Raw genomic sequence first — 12,238 nt, 5'->3', positions numbered from 1 at the left:
CATGACTTGTGCAAAATAAGCCCTTTCTTCAGATTTCTGGAAGAAATCTGATTTCCAGCAGTCTTGTTTTGGATGCCTAGGAGGTTTTCGACAAAGACTCAGGCATGCTGGAAGGTAGGTGAGTGCAGATTCCCCCGGGGGCCTTGAAGGGGTGCAAACCGCTCAATCAATATCTTTTCTGATCTTTTCTCAATCCCTCCCTTCCCACCCAGGGACATTTGCCCATGTCTGGAGACATTTTGGGGTGTCATGTAACTGGTGGTACACTATTTACTGGCATCTAGTAGGTAGAGACCAGGGGTGCTACTGAACATTTTACAATGTGCAAGACAGCCTTCTCCCTCCACCCCCCCATACCCCCACCCCTACCAAGATAGTCCAAGGTGGAGACGCCCTGGCCAGAATCAATCCTTCCATTAACCCCTTACCTCTCGGCATCTAATCTGTTCCCAGGCAAGGTCCAGCCTCCCGAGAAAATGACAGGATCCGTAGCTTCAGATCTTATTTGTATGTCTGTACACACGTGCACACACACATGCACACACACACAGAAGAAGAAACCAAAGAGGCCAACAACTCAAGTGCATACACAGATGCCTGAAAGCTCAGAGGTTGGGGAGCAGGAAGCCTCTGCCCTGGTCCCAGGCAGGCCTCCTGGTTGCTATGAGCCCTGGACACAGCACTTCACCTCCTTGAGTCTTGGCTTTGGCAAAATAAAATGAGACTGGTTTAAGAGAGCACAGGTTTTCAGGCCAAACTGCCCTGCATTTGGATCCTGGTTCTGTTCCTGACCAGCGATGGGTCCCCACATCTTTGAGTCCCCACATCCTCTTACGTAAAATGGGCCATCTCATGGGGCTGCTGGGAAGATGAAAAGAGATAACATGTGGGGTAAATTCCATGACGATTCTCCCCCCTGGCCCCCGTCACTCTGAGGTTCAGGCCAACCCGAGGACTGTGCCAGGGGTCAGCATGTCACCCACCCGCTTAGTGGTGCAGATAAAATATAGGACACTGAAATTTGAATGCACCTTCTGTATTTTATTTGCTAAATCTGGCCGGTTGTCTGCTTTTGTAAATAAAGCTTTATTGGGACACAGCAGCCATTCACTTACATCCTGTTTCCAGCTGCTTTTTATGCTGCAATAGAGTTGAGTATCTGAGACAGAGAAAAGCTTATGACCTGCAAAGCTTACAATGGTATCTGACCCTTTTCAGAAAATGTTGACTTGAGCCCTGGCCTAATATAAGGAAATGATTGCCTCAAGTATTGGGGTATTACTCAGGTATTATTCCATGGAGCCCATGGAGTCATTGCCCCTTTGCAGGGGTGGGGGACAGAGGAGATATGTGCAAAAGAAAGTGGACACTCTCGGTCACTGGGGCTGTTATAGGACAGGGAGAGGGGCAGCCCAAACCCCGCAAACCTGCCTATTCTAAATGGGTTCTGCTATCTGCCGCATCAACACAAAACATATGAGACTTTTTAATGGGAAGGAACTTTAATACAACTAGGAAAACAATACAGGAAAGGCAAAGAGTCTAGTTTCTAAATGAAGCACCCAAAGTTACCCGTCCCCTCGTGGGTAAAAGTCCATCCATATGGGAATGGCCCAGAGCAAGGCCCCAAAGCCTGCCACAAGTCCAAAGCATCTTCCGTGGGAACCCACAGAAAAGGGTCAGAAACAACCAGACAAGCCCGGAAGGAAAAGAGCAAAATCAACATCAAGATAAAAGCTGCCATGGTCACCTCCCCACAGGTCTCACCCACATCTGTGTCACCCAGTCCACGACCAAAAGACAAGCGCAGTTTCTTCACGTGTCTCCTGGCTCCATCCTGCTTCCTTCCTCCCTCAGTCTCTTCTGCAGCTTCTCCTCTTCCTGCTCAGCTCCACCCTCCCTTGGGTGGGGCAGGGAACCTCCCCCTTTCCTGGGGACCACCCTGTTACAGGGCGAACACAGCCTGAAGGAAATGAGAAATAGTTGTGGTCCGGGGGGACAGGTGCCTGGGTTCCAGAGTTAGTGCTTTACTGCTGAGTGACCTTGGTGAATCCTTTCCCCTCTCTGGATCTTACTTCCTTCATTTGTTCAACAAATGTTTAAGATTTATTTGTGCATACAAGAGCTGGGGTACAGGCCAGAGGTGCTGGTGGCGAGAGGATTCACCATAGACAGAGTGGGGAACAGAACAGGCAGACTGACGAAATACACTGCTGAGGGGAGCAGCGGGTGAGACAGGAGAGGTCTGCTGTGCCATGTAGGTAGCGCCCTGGCTGGGGACCCAACTCAGGCCATCTCGGTGATAGTGCTGAGACTTAACCCCTTGGCCACCAGGGAGGCCCACTGTTCAACAAATGCTTATTAAATGCCTACTGTGTGTTAGATATCATTGGCCACGTGTCCCCACACTTGAGTGGCTTCAATTCAAGTTGGGGTGGGAGACGATGAATGAGTCTACACTTAAACAAGCTGGGGCCAGCAGGTGACTGATGTCTTAGAGGAAATCACGAGGACACTGTGGCAGAGCTGGTGGGCAGGATGACATTCTAGTGGCGACCTGATGGATGCGGGCTGGCTCCTCTCCCCATCACCTATCTCCTGTGGGCTTTCGGGGCTGTGTGGGCCTGGAATGGGTCAGCTCTGGCCAAGAGGCAATGTTTCTTCTAACTCCCTTAGTAAAAGCCGTGTGAGAGAGGCACCTTTCAGCTCCCGGCTCTGGCCTAGAGATGAGGGACTTTTGGCCAACAGGGCTGCCACCTGGTGAGGGGTGAAGACGGGTGATGGTGAGTAAGGGATGAAGAGGGTGGGGGAGGAAGGCCCTAATCTGGACCTTAGCCAACAGCTACCTCCCTACCTTCCTTCCTATGTTCCTCCACCCATTTCCGTAGGAGTGTCTGGTCCAGAGCCCACAGCTGGCCCAGTAAGCCTGACCCCAGTGGCCAGGCCAGAGGACCAGGAGGGCAGAGTGACATGGGCTTCCTGCTGACCAACTGCCTTGGGCAAAATGGGCCAGAAACTCTCCCAAGCCACCTGCTCTGGGTGTCCCGGCAGGTAAGGGACATGGCTCAGGTCTGGCTGGCTGGGAGCTGGTGTGTGAGGGTGGCAGTTTCCCAAGCGAAGCTGGTTTATAGCCCCAACCATGTTTCCTGAGCATCCCCCACTCTGCCCCAAGTCCCTAGCACATTCCTTCTTCACCGCGAGCCTCCAGGCTCTGCATTCTCTCATTTGGACCAATTTTCTGCCGGAGGAATCTAATGAATAAATTGCCAAGGCTGATGCCATGATGCTACTCAGGGTGCTGGTGGCCCACTTGGAGGCACCCCAGGTCACACATTTACATTTTAATTGTGGCCTTTTGTGCCCTAAGGCAAACGAGTGACTAATGGTGGAATTTTAGGTACACAGCAAGGCGGTGAAGGGTAAAATCCCTCGGATAACAGTGTATAAAAAAAATAGTCCCTTACAGCTGACTAGGGTTGTACCATGCACTGCTTCAAAACTCATCTCAGGGGAATTCATTTATTTAATTTTATAATAACCCTATCAGAGAGCAAGTCTCTCTTTTTTTTTTTTTTTTTTTGTATAGAAGAGCTGGGGTATAGGCCAGAGGTGCAGGAGCTAAGAGGATTCACCAGACACAGAGTGGGGAGCAGAATAGGCGGATCCACTGGAATACACTGCTGAGGGGAGCAGTGGGCGAGACAGGAGGGGTCTGCTGTGCCATGTGGGTGGTTCCCTGGCCCGGGATGGAACTCAGGCCGTCACGGTGGGCCGGCCCCATGATAGTGCTGAGCGTTAACCCCTAGGCCAGCAGGGAGACCAAGTCTCATTTTTTACTTCATTTGTGTATTCCTCAGTGACTGGCTCTATGCTGGGTTCTAAAAGCCTGGGGTGGAAACACAAAATGCTTTTTCCAGGGAGGCCACGCAGTCACTGTAACACAGGTCGACTGCTGAAGAGGAGGTGGCAGGGAGGAAATGGAGGTCCAGAGATGTGGTGGGCGCCTGCACCAGGAAACCGCCCCCCCCAGCCTCTATCTCCTGGGCCACTGCTCCTTCCTCTGTACCCAAAACAGGTTCTGCTGCCCTCCTTTCTCAAGGGAAACTCATTGGTGTTCAGTGAATCAAAGGACTTTGCATCAGAGAAGCTTGAGGAACACTGGGTTAAACAAAATTAAAACGAGGTCTTTGTTGCAGGACTTCTCAGAGCCTTTAGGGCTGTCCGAGTGGGGGGTGGAGCATGTGGGGTGTGCACAGCCCTTCCAGGGCTACATTCTGTGGACACAGACTGAGAAATGCTGATCTGACCCCCTTCTTTAGTGTCCTGTCAGGCATCCTTCACACAAGCCACCACCTGCCCAGACTGGATGAAGGCTGGTGTCAGATTAATTCGATTCTGCCCGTGGACCTTTTCTCTCTCAAGCCCCCAGAACTTCAGCTTCACCTGGGTTGCTTGAATAGAAGGGGAGGTGGGAGGAATAGACCAGGCACAGCTTCTCCTACCCCAAATTGTGCTGGCCACCCACTTGAGCTACACTGGGCCTGGCCCAAGGCCCATGTCAAGGCTGGGGCCTGAGCAATCTTTCTAAAACGCAAACCAACCAGTGCAGTTCCTGTGTGAAACCCTCAGTGGCTCCACAGCACCCTCAGGATTGTGTCCAAACCTCAGCCTGTGCGCTGCTCCTCCCCCGCCTCATTCCCCATCGCTTCCTGCTCTATCCCCCAGGCAGCTTGTGGTCCCCAGGACACGCCACACTTGCTCCTTCTGCGCATCCAGTTCCCTGCACCTAAAACCTCCTTCCCCTTCTTTTCTTGTATACGACTTCATTCCCCTTAGAGGTTCTCCTCTTCAGGAATTCTCCCTGGACGCCAGGCTGTCCCCGCCCATTCTAGGAAGTGAGCTCACACACTGGTGTGTGTCTATTCCCCAGCTAGACCACAGGCACGTGTCTGGTCCCCCCTAGACCTCGGAGTGGCACAGAGGACTTCCCCGCAGCTGGTACTCACCATACTCAGAACCAGACGCTGGAAGACACAGGTCCCCAGGGAGGTCTCTGGCCCGCGGATTAGCTGTTGACGCTGGGAAAGTTCCTGGTCCTCTCTGTGCTTCTTGTCTGCAGAGTGGGGTCACTCTGAGCTGAGATTTTGCACAGCACGGAAAGACGCCAGGCCTGGGCTAAGGAGTATGCGTGTCCTGCTGTGATGGCCTTGGTGGCCGTGCCACTTTGTCAGCGATGGGCTCTCCTCGAGCTGCAGTGTCCCCAACTGAGGAGATGAGCAAAAGGAGGCGGGTGGATGTTGGACGTCTGTAGTGCGTTGAATGGCAGCCCCTCCTTGAAAGATCCATCTCTGTTGCAGATCACGTCAAGGTGACTTCCCCTGGAAAATGGGCTCTGCAGGCGGCGTTAAGGATCTCTAGAGGAGGTCATCCTGGATTTCCCAAGAGGGCCCTAAATCCAGTGGCAAGTGGGTTTCTCCTTATAAGAGAAAGGAGGGAAGTTGGAGACACACAGAGGAGAGGCCATGTGAAGACAGAGGCAGACTGTGGTGATGGAGGCGCAAGCTAAGAGGTACTTGGAGCCGCCTTCTGGAAGCCACCTGGAAGAAGCAAGGAAGGAGCGTCCTTAACGCCTTCAGAGGGAGTGAGGGCTATCGACACCTTGAATTCAGATTTCTGGCTTCCAGAACTGTCTGAGAATAAATATCTGTTGCTTTAAATCACCCATTTTGTGGTACTTTGTTAGGGCAGCCATGGGACACTAGTACAATCTCTGAAGGGCTCTCTTAGCTCCAATAAGAACTGCATGTTCCTCACAGCAGCCTCAGGGTCCCTGAAGCCTAGAAATTTGACTCTGAAAAGAGAACCCTTATTCCTTTCTTGAGATATTGATTCTGGGACACCTACCCTCCCTCCCTTATCATCCTTAATGTCCCACCAGTACCTGAGGTGATTAGAACTGGAGAAATCCTTCAAGATCATCCCGCATGCTTCTGTACCTTAGCACAGACTGTTCCCTCTGGGGAAAATGCCGTTCCCTGCTGCTTCCACAGCCACTTGACTACTCAGCCCCCAGGTGTGGTCACACAAACACCCGCAAGCTGCCTGGCAGCTAACTCTTGGACCCTTGTCCTTCTGATGTAGCAGGGGCCACGCCTTTATTCATTAGACATATCAGTGTCTAATTCAATCCCGAGCCCAGAGCAATCACTCAACCCACGCGTGTTGATGAAAAGGTGTGCACTGGTCAACCCCCTCATTTCCAAGCCGGGTTTGCTCACAGTCGCTCTGTGGGTGGTGTGGGAGGCCCCGGACGTGGAACTGAGAGCTCTGGCTCAGCCACTCACAAGTGCGCTATCTCTGAGCCTCAGTTTCTTAATCAGTAAGAAAGGGAAAAGAATGTAGACAGACCTCAGCAGGGTGAGAAAGTGCTTATGCAGCTTTTCGGAGTGACAGCCTCGTGACAGCTGCTCTCTGGGGACTGTGGCTGCTACTGCCGCCTGGGACCAGACCTGGCTGTCTCCTCTCTGGGCTCTGTCATCCAAACACAGCAGGGCCAGCGCGGGGGTGCTCGTGGCCTTGGCCTGTAACCCTTTCTGGGGTAATGAGTTCCATAAGTTTATCTTTGCTGGGTACTGAAAATTCCTGTTTATCCAAGGACCCACAGAAATAAACAGAATACTCAGATGACCAGAATTTTCCATCTCAGCATGTTCAAGGATAACCCAAGTCACAACTATCCCCTGGGTCTTGCAAGACCCTGGGGGGCCTTAAGGTCCCCTGAACCCCTGTCCCCTATCCTGTTGTGTTCGGGGACATTTCACCGTTAAGTGGGGGCCACTGTAGAATGGCAGATCCCTCGAGCTAGAAGGGCCTCAGACAAACCCCATGGGTTGCAAGCTGGGCACTGAGGAGCCCTGTGGGCCTGGGAGGTACTAAGGCTACTCTGGGGTGCGGTGGGGAACGGGGCACACCAAGAAGGCAGAGCTCAAAGTTCTCATATTGGGTTATAACAAGATGTGAAACCCACACAGAAGGGGGCTTCTTTTGCTGAAAACAAAATAAAAACACCCACAAAAATCTCAAAAACCACCAGTGTGGCTCAAATCATCCTCATGTTGCCAAAGAAATCTCTGAGCACTGGAGAGACTCAGCAGAGTTCACCGGCCTGTTGCTCACAGGACTGGGTCTCGAGGCCTGGCCTGAGCCCACAAAGGGCTCCCCACCATCCTGTGCTGCACCCCCCCCCGCCCCCGCATCAGAATCTTGGGTTAGCAGGACGCCCTCAGCCCTGACCATTCCCAGCTGGGGCTGGACTGGGCTTCCCTCGCGTGTCCTGAAATGACCTCCTTCCAGCTTTGAAGAAAGGGACCCTCTTGGGGATGGGGGTTTGCGGAACAAGTCTGTGGTCACTCTCTCTATCCAGGTCATTTCCTCCTGCGGGGCGGGGGTGTCTGGCCCGCCGGGTCCGCCCCTGTCCTTCCTGCGGAGCCAGCTGTGCGGACAGACGCCGGCTGCTGGCGGTGGGAGAGACCTGTGCACAGGGGGGCGCCCCAGCTGCGGGCATCAGGCTTCCCGAGGGGCTGTTCAGGGCTCACGTGGGCAGAGGAGTTGGAGTAACCCAGACAGAGAAATGGGGAGAAGAGTGGAAGAGGAGGGACCGCCAGTGGCGTCCAGTGAGATGATGCGCGTGACACGGTGGTTGTGTGTCTAGAGCCGCGGACCTTAGGGATCGTGACGGTCATCTAAGCCAGGGCTTCTCCATCACGACGGGCAGGGCAGAGCTTGCCACAGGGACGCTTGGCAATGTCTGGAGCTATTTTTGAAGGTCACAAGGGAAAGAGGGCGGGCGCGCTGGCTTTAGCGGGAGGAGACCAAAGATGCTGCTGAAAGTCCTGTGGTGCGGGGCACGGTCCCCACGGGGCCCAGAAAGGCCATTGCCCCGCAGTTGAGAAGCCTGTTTCCAGGCCCCCCGAACTGTCTCTGTGAACTACGCCAAGGCTGCCCTTGAGCACCCCCCAGGGACAGGGAGCTCCCTACCCACCAGGCGGCCTGTTTCCTCAGGAACCAGTTCCTCGTACCCACAACGATCCTTTTCCCGTGAGTTGAAACCCCTCCTCTGTGTTCTCCCCCGCGCCCTACTTCCAGCTCGTGGAAGTACCCGGAGCCACCCAAATCCAGGGTCTTCGTGAGAGGCCACCAATACCGAGGACGTGTTTGAGAATCACCTGGGTCCAGGCGGAACAATCTCCCCGGGACCCAGGAAGTTCTCCTGGGGCTACGGGGGTCTCGTGGCTGTACGAGGAGGCAGCGAGCCAATGGCGAGGGCAGCCGAGAGCCAGGTCAGCCGGCGGTGGGGTCTGGTGTCCCTGTGTCCTCCTGCCTGTCAGTCACCTGGCTCCGCTGAGCCTCAGTCTTGTCGCCTGTCAAATGGGTATGAGGACATCTGTCTGGCCTTCCTGCTCAGGGCCTTAAGATTCCCAGGAGGTCACAGATGGGAAGATGTTCTGGAAAGGCGAAAGACTGCACAGAACAGCACAGAACCGCCTCATGGGCCCCATGTTTTTCACCAACGTGACTGTCTTCCTCCTAATTCACTGACAGTGAAGGCAGAGCCTCAGTGCTGCCCCCCATTTCACAGAGGAGCAAGCTGAGGGGACCCTGACTAAGGCCTGGCAGGGCCAAAAGCTGAACCTAGATCCTCTGGCACAGGATTTGGGGCATAAAGGCCATAAGTGCCAGCGTCAGGGCAGCTGTGGGCCACCAGGCCTGAGAAGATGGAGGCTGAGGGGCCGGCCGGCTCATCCTCCTCTGCATACACCTCCCCCCTCCGCAGCTGCTGGGGGGGTGGGTTCCCCCGAACATGACTGGTGGCGTGGCTGTGCCCGCACCCCCCACGCGGGCACCTGCTTCTCTCCCACACCGCCCTCCTCTTTGGCTTCCTCTCGTGGCTTGGGTTTCCTTCCTCTCTTCAAAGCTGTGAGTTCCTTCTTCTAGAAAGCACTTTCTTTTCTTTCTTGGAATCTGCCCAGGGAGAGACACCTGTGTTTCTGTTTCGATTTCTCCCCATTCACCGTGTTTCCTGGAGAGTCTGGGGGTCCATGGCCTGTGGGCGGCAGGTCACCTTCAGGCTCCACGTGCAAGAGTCTCGGTCCCCCCATTTCCTCGCAGCAACCACCCTCCTCCTGCTTCCCTAGCTCTCATCAGTGTGCCCTCTTCCTGCCGGTCTCAGCCTCAAAGACGCACAGCTTCAGAGATGGGAGGGTTTTTGTTGTTGCCCAGGTTCAGAGAAGGATCTTGCTTGAGGGAACACAGTGGGATAAGGGCCGATGGGAGATCCCTGTCCCTGCCACACTGCCAGGCGGGAACGCGCCCCTCCTCCCACTCAGCCTCTCAGAACATTCCCCAAGTGTGCTTCTGCCTGTGTCTGTGAGTTCTTTCTTTCTTTTTTTTTTTTTTTAAAGATTTATTTATTTTTATACAAGAGCTAGGGTACAGGCCAGAGGCGCAGGGGGGTGAGAGGATTCACCAGAGACAGAGTGGGGAACAGAACAGGCAGACTGACGAAATACACTGCTGAGGGGAGCAGCGGGAGAGACAGGAGAGGTCTGCTGCGTCATGAGGGTATCTCCCCGGCCGGCCAGGAATTGAACCCGCACTGCAGAGGCTGCAGACAGCTTCACAGCACTGTGCTCAACCTGCTGCACCACCATCACAGGGGAGGCCCTGTGGTTTCTTTTTTTGCCCCCTCTTTGTATAGCACCATACCATTGTGGCCTCAGGTGGAAAAGCAGGACTTTCCACCAGGACTCAAACCTGTCGTTGTCAGCTCCATCAGTGGCTCACCAGGCCATTCCGTCCCCTCTCCCAAGCCGAGGCTTTCTGGTATTCTGGATGGAGTCATCTGTTTCTCTGCCCTCCCTCATTTGTGACTCCTTAAAAACTGCACTTAATTAAGCTTGTTGTTTTATAAACGGTTTATAAATGAGATACAATTCATTCATGATACCATTCATTCATTTGAATGGCTTTTAGTATATAAACAGATATGTGCAGACATCAGCACCATTAATTCTAGAATATTTTTATTCCCTCAACAAGAAAGGCCATACTTTTGGGGTGTCATATACCCCCTTCAACTCCCCCCTCCTCCCACAACCCTGAGCAATTCCTAATCTCCACTCCATCTCTGAGGGTCTCCCTATTCTAGGTACTTCATACCAACGGAACCACAGGAGGTGTGGACTTTTGCGCCTGGCTTCTTTCACTTAGCATGCTTTCAAGTTTATCCACGTTATATCATGTTTCAAATTTCATTCCTTTTTATAGCTGAATAATATTCCACTGTATGAATAGGCTACATTTTGTTTGTCCCTGTGCATTGTTCCCACATTTTGGCTACGATGGATAATGCTGCTGTGAAATTCCTGGATAGGTCTGTGGGCCTGTATGTTTTCATTTCTCTTGGGTAGACGCCTAGGAATGGAATTGCTGGCTCACATGGCAACCACTTGTTTAATTGTTTGAGGACCTGGCAACTGTTTTGCAAAGTGGCTGCACCATTTTACATTCCCACCAGCACTGGATGATACTCTGCTTTCTCCACATTCTCACCGATACTTATTATCTGATTTTTGGTTCTGGACATCCTAGTGGGCGTGAAGTGGTGATTCTCACATCTTTTATTTGCTGACAGCAAAGCCTGGCAATGGAAGCCTGGAGGCAGACCTGGGGCTGAAGCCCAACTCTTCCTTCCACCGGGGAGCTTCGCTTCACTGAGCCTCATCATTCTCTTCTGAGCAATGGAACAGAGGGAGAGTCGGTAAAGGCGGTAGCAGTGTTGCTGGCTTACATGTGCTCAATAAATTGAATGCAAGAACAGCTTTGGGGATCACTCCAGAAGCCTCACAGTTTCTGGCACACAGTAGGCCCTCGTGGGTGTGGGTGGAGTGACCTGCAGCAGCGGTGAGCGTGCCCTGGGGACAGTGCCAGCTGAGAACCTGGGCTGGACCAAGGAGGTGGGAGAGGCACGCACAGCTCCCATCCAGGGGCCGTTGGCCCAAGCCCGTCCAGGCCAGCTCTTGCCTGGCACAGGAGCAGTTTTCTTTCTACCAGCCTTTTGAGACTCAGCACATGTAAGTCTCCTCCTGATGGTCTGAATTAGAAAGCAGCTGATGCCTTCTGGAAAACCCAGGGAAAAACATTATTGTTGGAGACCAGTCTTCTCATTGGCACAGATGACTGCCTTGGCCTGGCATTCTAGAGCACAAAAGCCTTCGCTGGCAAAATCGGAAACTTCCTATTGGGGGCTCCCCTTCTCCCCTCCCTCCCTCTCATCCAGCCTCCTTGGACCTGGTTGCGGATGGGAGTCGGGACAAGAATCCTCTGGCTGTCTGGGCTCGTCCACCCCACTGGCAGGCTGGTGGACCGAGGTCTGACTCAACTCCCAGCCTGGCCAGGGCCTGGTGTCTGGTGTGGTGCAAAGGTGTTGCCCTCTGCAGAAAGGGGAGGCCACCCGGTGGAAAAGGGCCCGGAGGAGAATGGCAAGAGGCTGGCTGGACACCCCCAGAAAGAGAGAGAGATGGTGTCACTGCTTTCATTGGACAGATGAAGAAACTGAGGCTCAGGGCGGTGATGTCACCCGCTCACGGTCACAGAGCCCGCGAGCATGGCCTGCGTCTGGGCCCCAGGCTGCTCTGAGGTGGCCTCTATCCTTTTCTCACTAAGAATGGGAATAAAAGTGCTTTGTGACCAGAAGGATTGGTACAAATGCAAGGGATTGTCAATATCCTGTTTTCTTTCTTTCCTTCTTTTTATGATTGACCTCAGCCAAAAGGCCAAGGAAGAGATTCTTCCCTTCTTTTTAAATATCATTCTTACTACTGTTTCCTCATCGGGACCTGCCCCTTTCCTCCCACCTCCCCCGCGGGGAGCAGCCGGAGAAGGAGTCCGAAGTGGAGGGGCTTCCCTCCCAGCTGGCCTCCTGCGGCTTCCGCTTGGTCACTGACAGTTGGCCCTCAGGCCGGCAGCCTTATCTCTGGCCTTGAGGGCCGCAGGCTTGTGCTGCCAGAGCCCAGGGTCAGATGGGCGGTGGTGACTGCGGAGGACCCGCCACCCTCACAAGGCCCCTACAGCACAGGGCCACACAGCAGAGGCTCCCCTCGAGCCTGTGCAGCCTAGCCCCTCAGGTCCTCCCTCCTCATAAGGACAGAAGGCACCCCCAGAGGCCCACGGGGCCCGT

The sequence above is a fragment of the Talpa occidentalis genome, unplaced genomic scaffold, assembly GCF_014898055.3.
Source record: "Talpa occidentalis isolate TD23 unplaced genomic scaffold, MPIMG_talOcc4v2.1 talOcc4.14, whole genome shotgun sequence".
NCBI lineage: Eukaryota > Metazoa > Chordata > Mammalia > Eulipotyphla > Talpidae > Talpa > Talpa occidentalis.
This window is presented reverse-complemented; position numbering follows the sequence as displayed.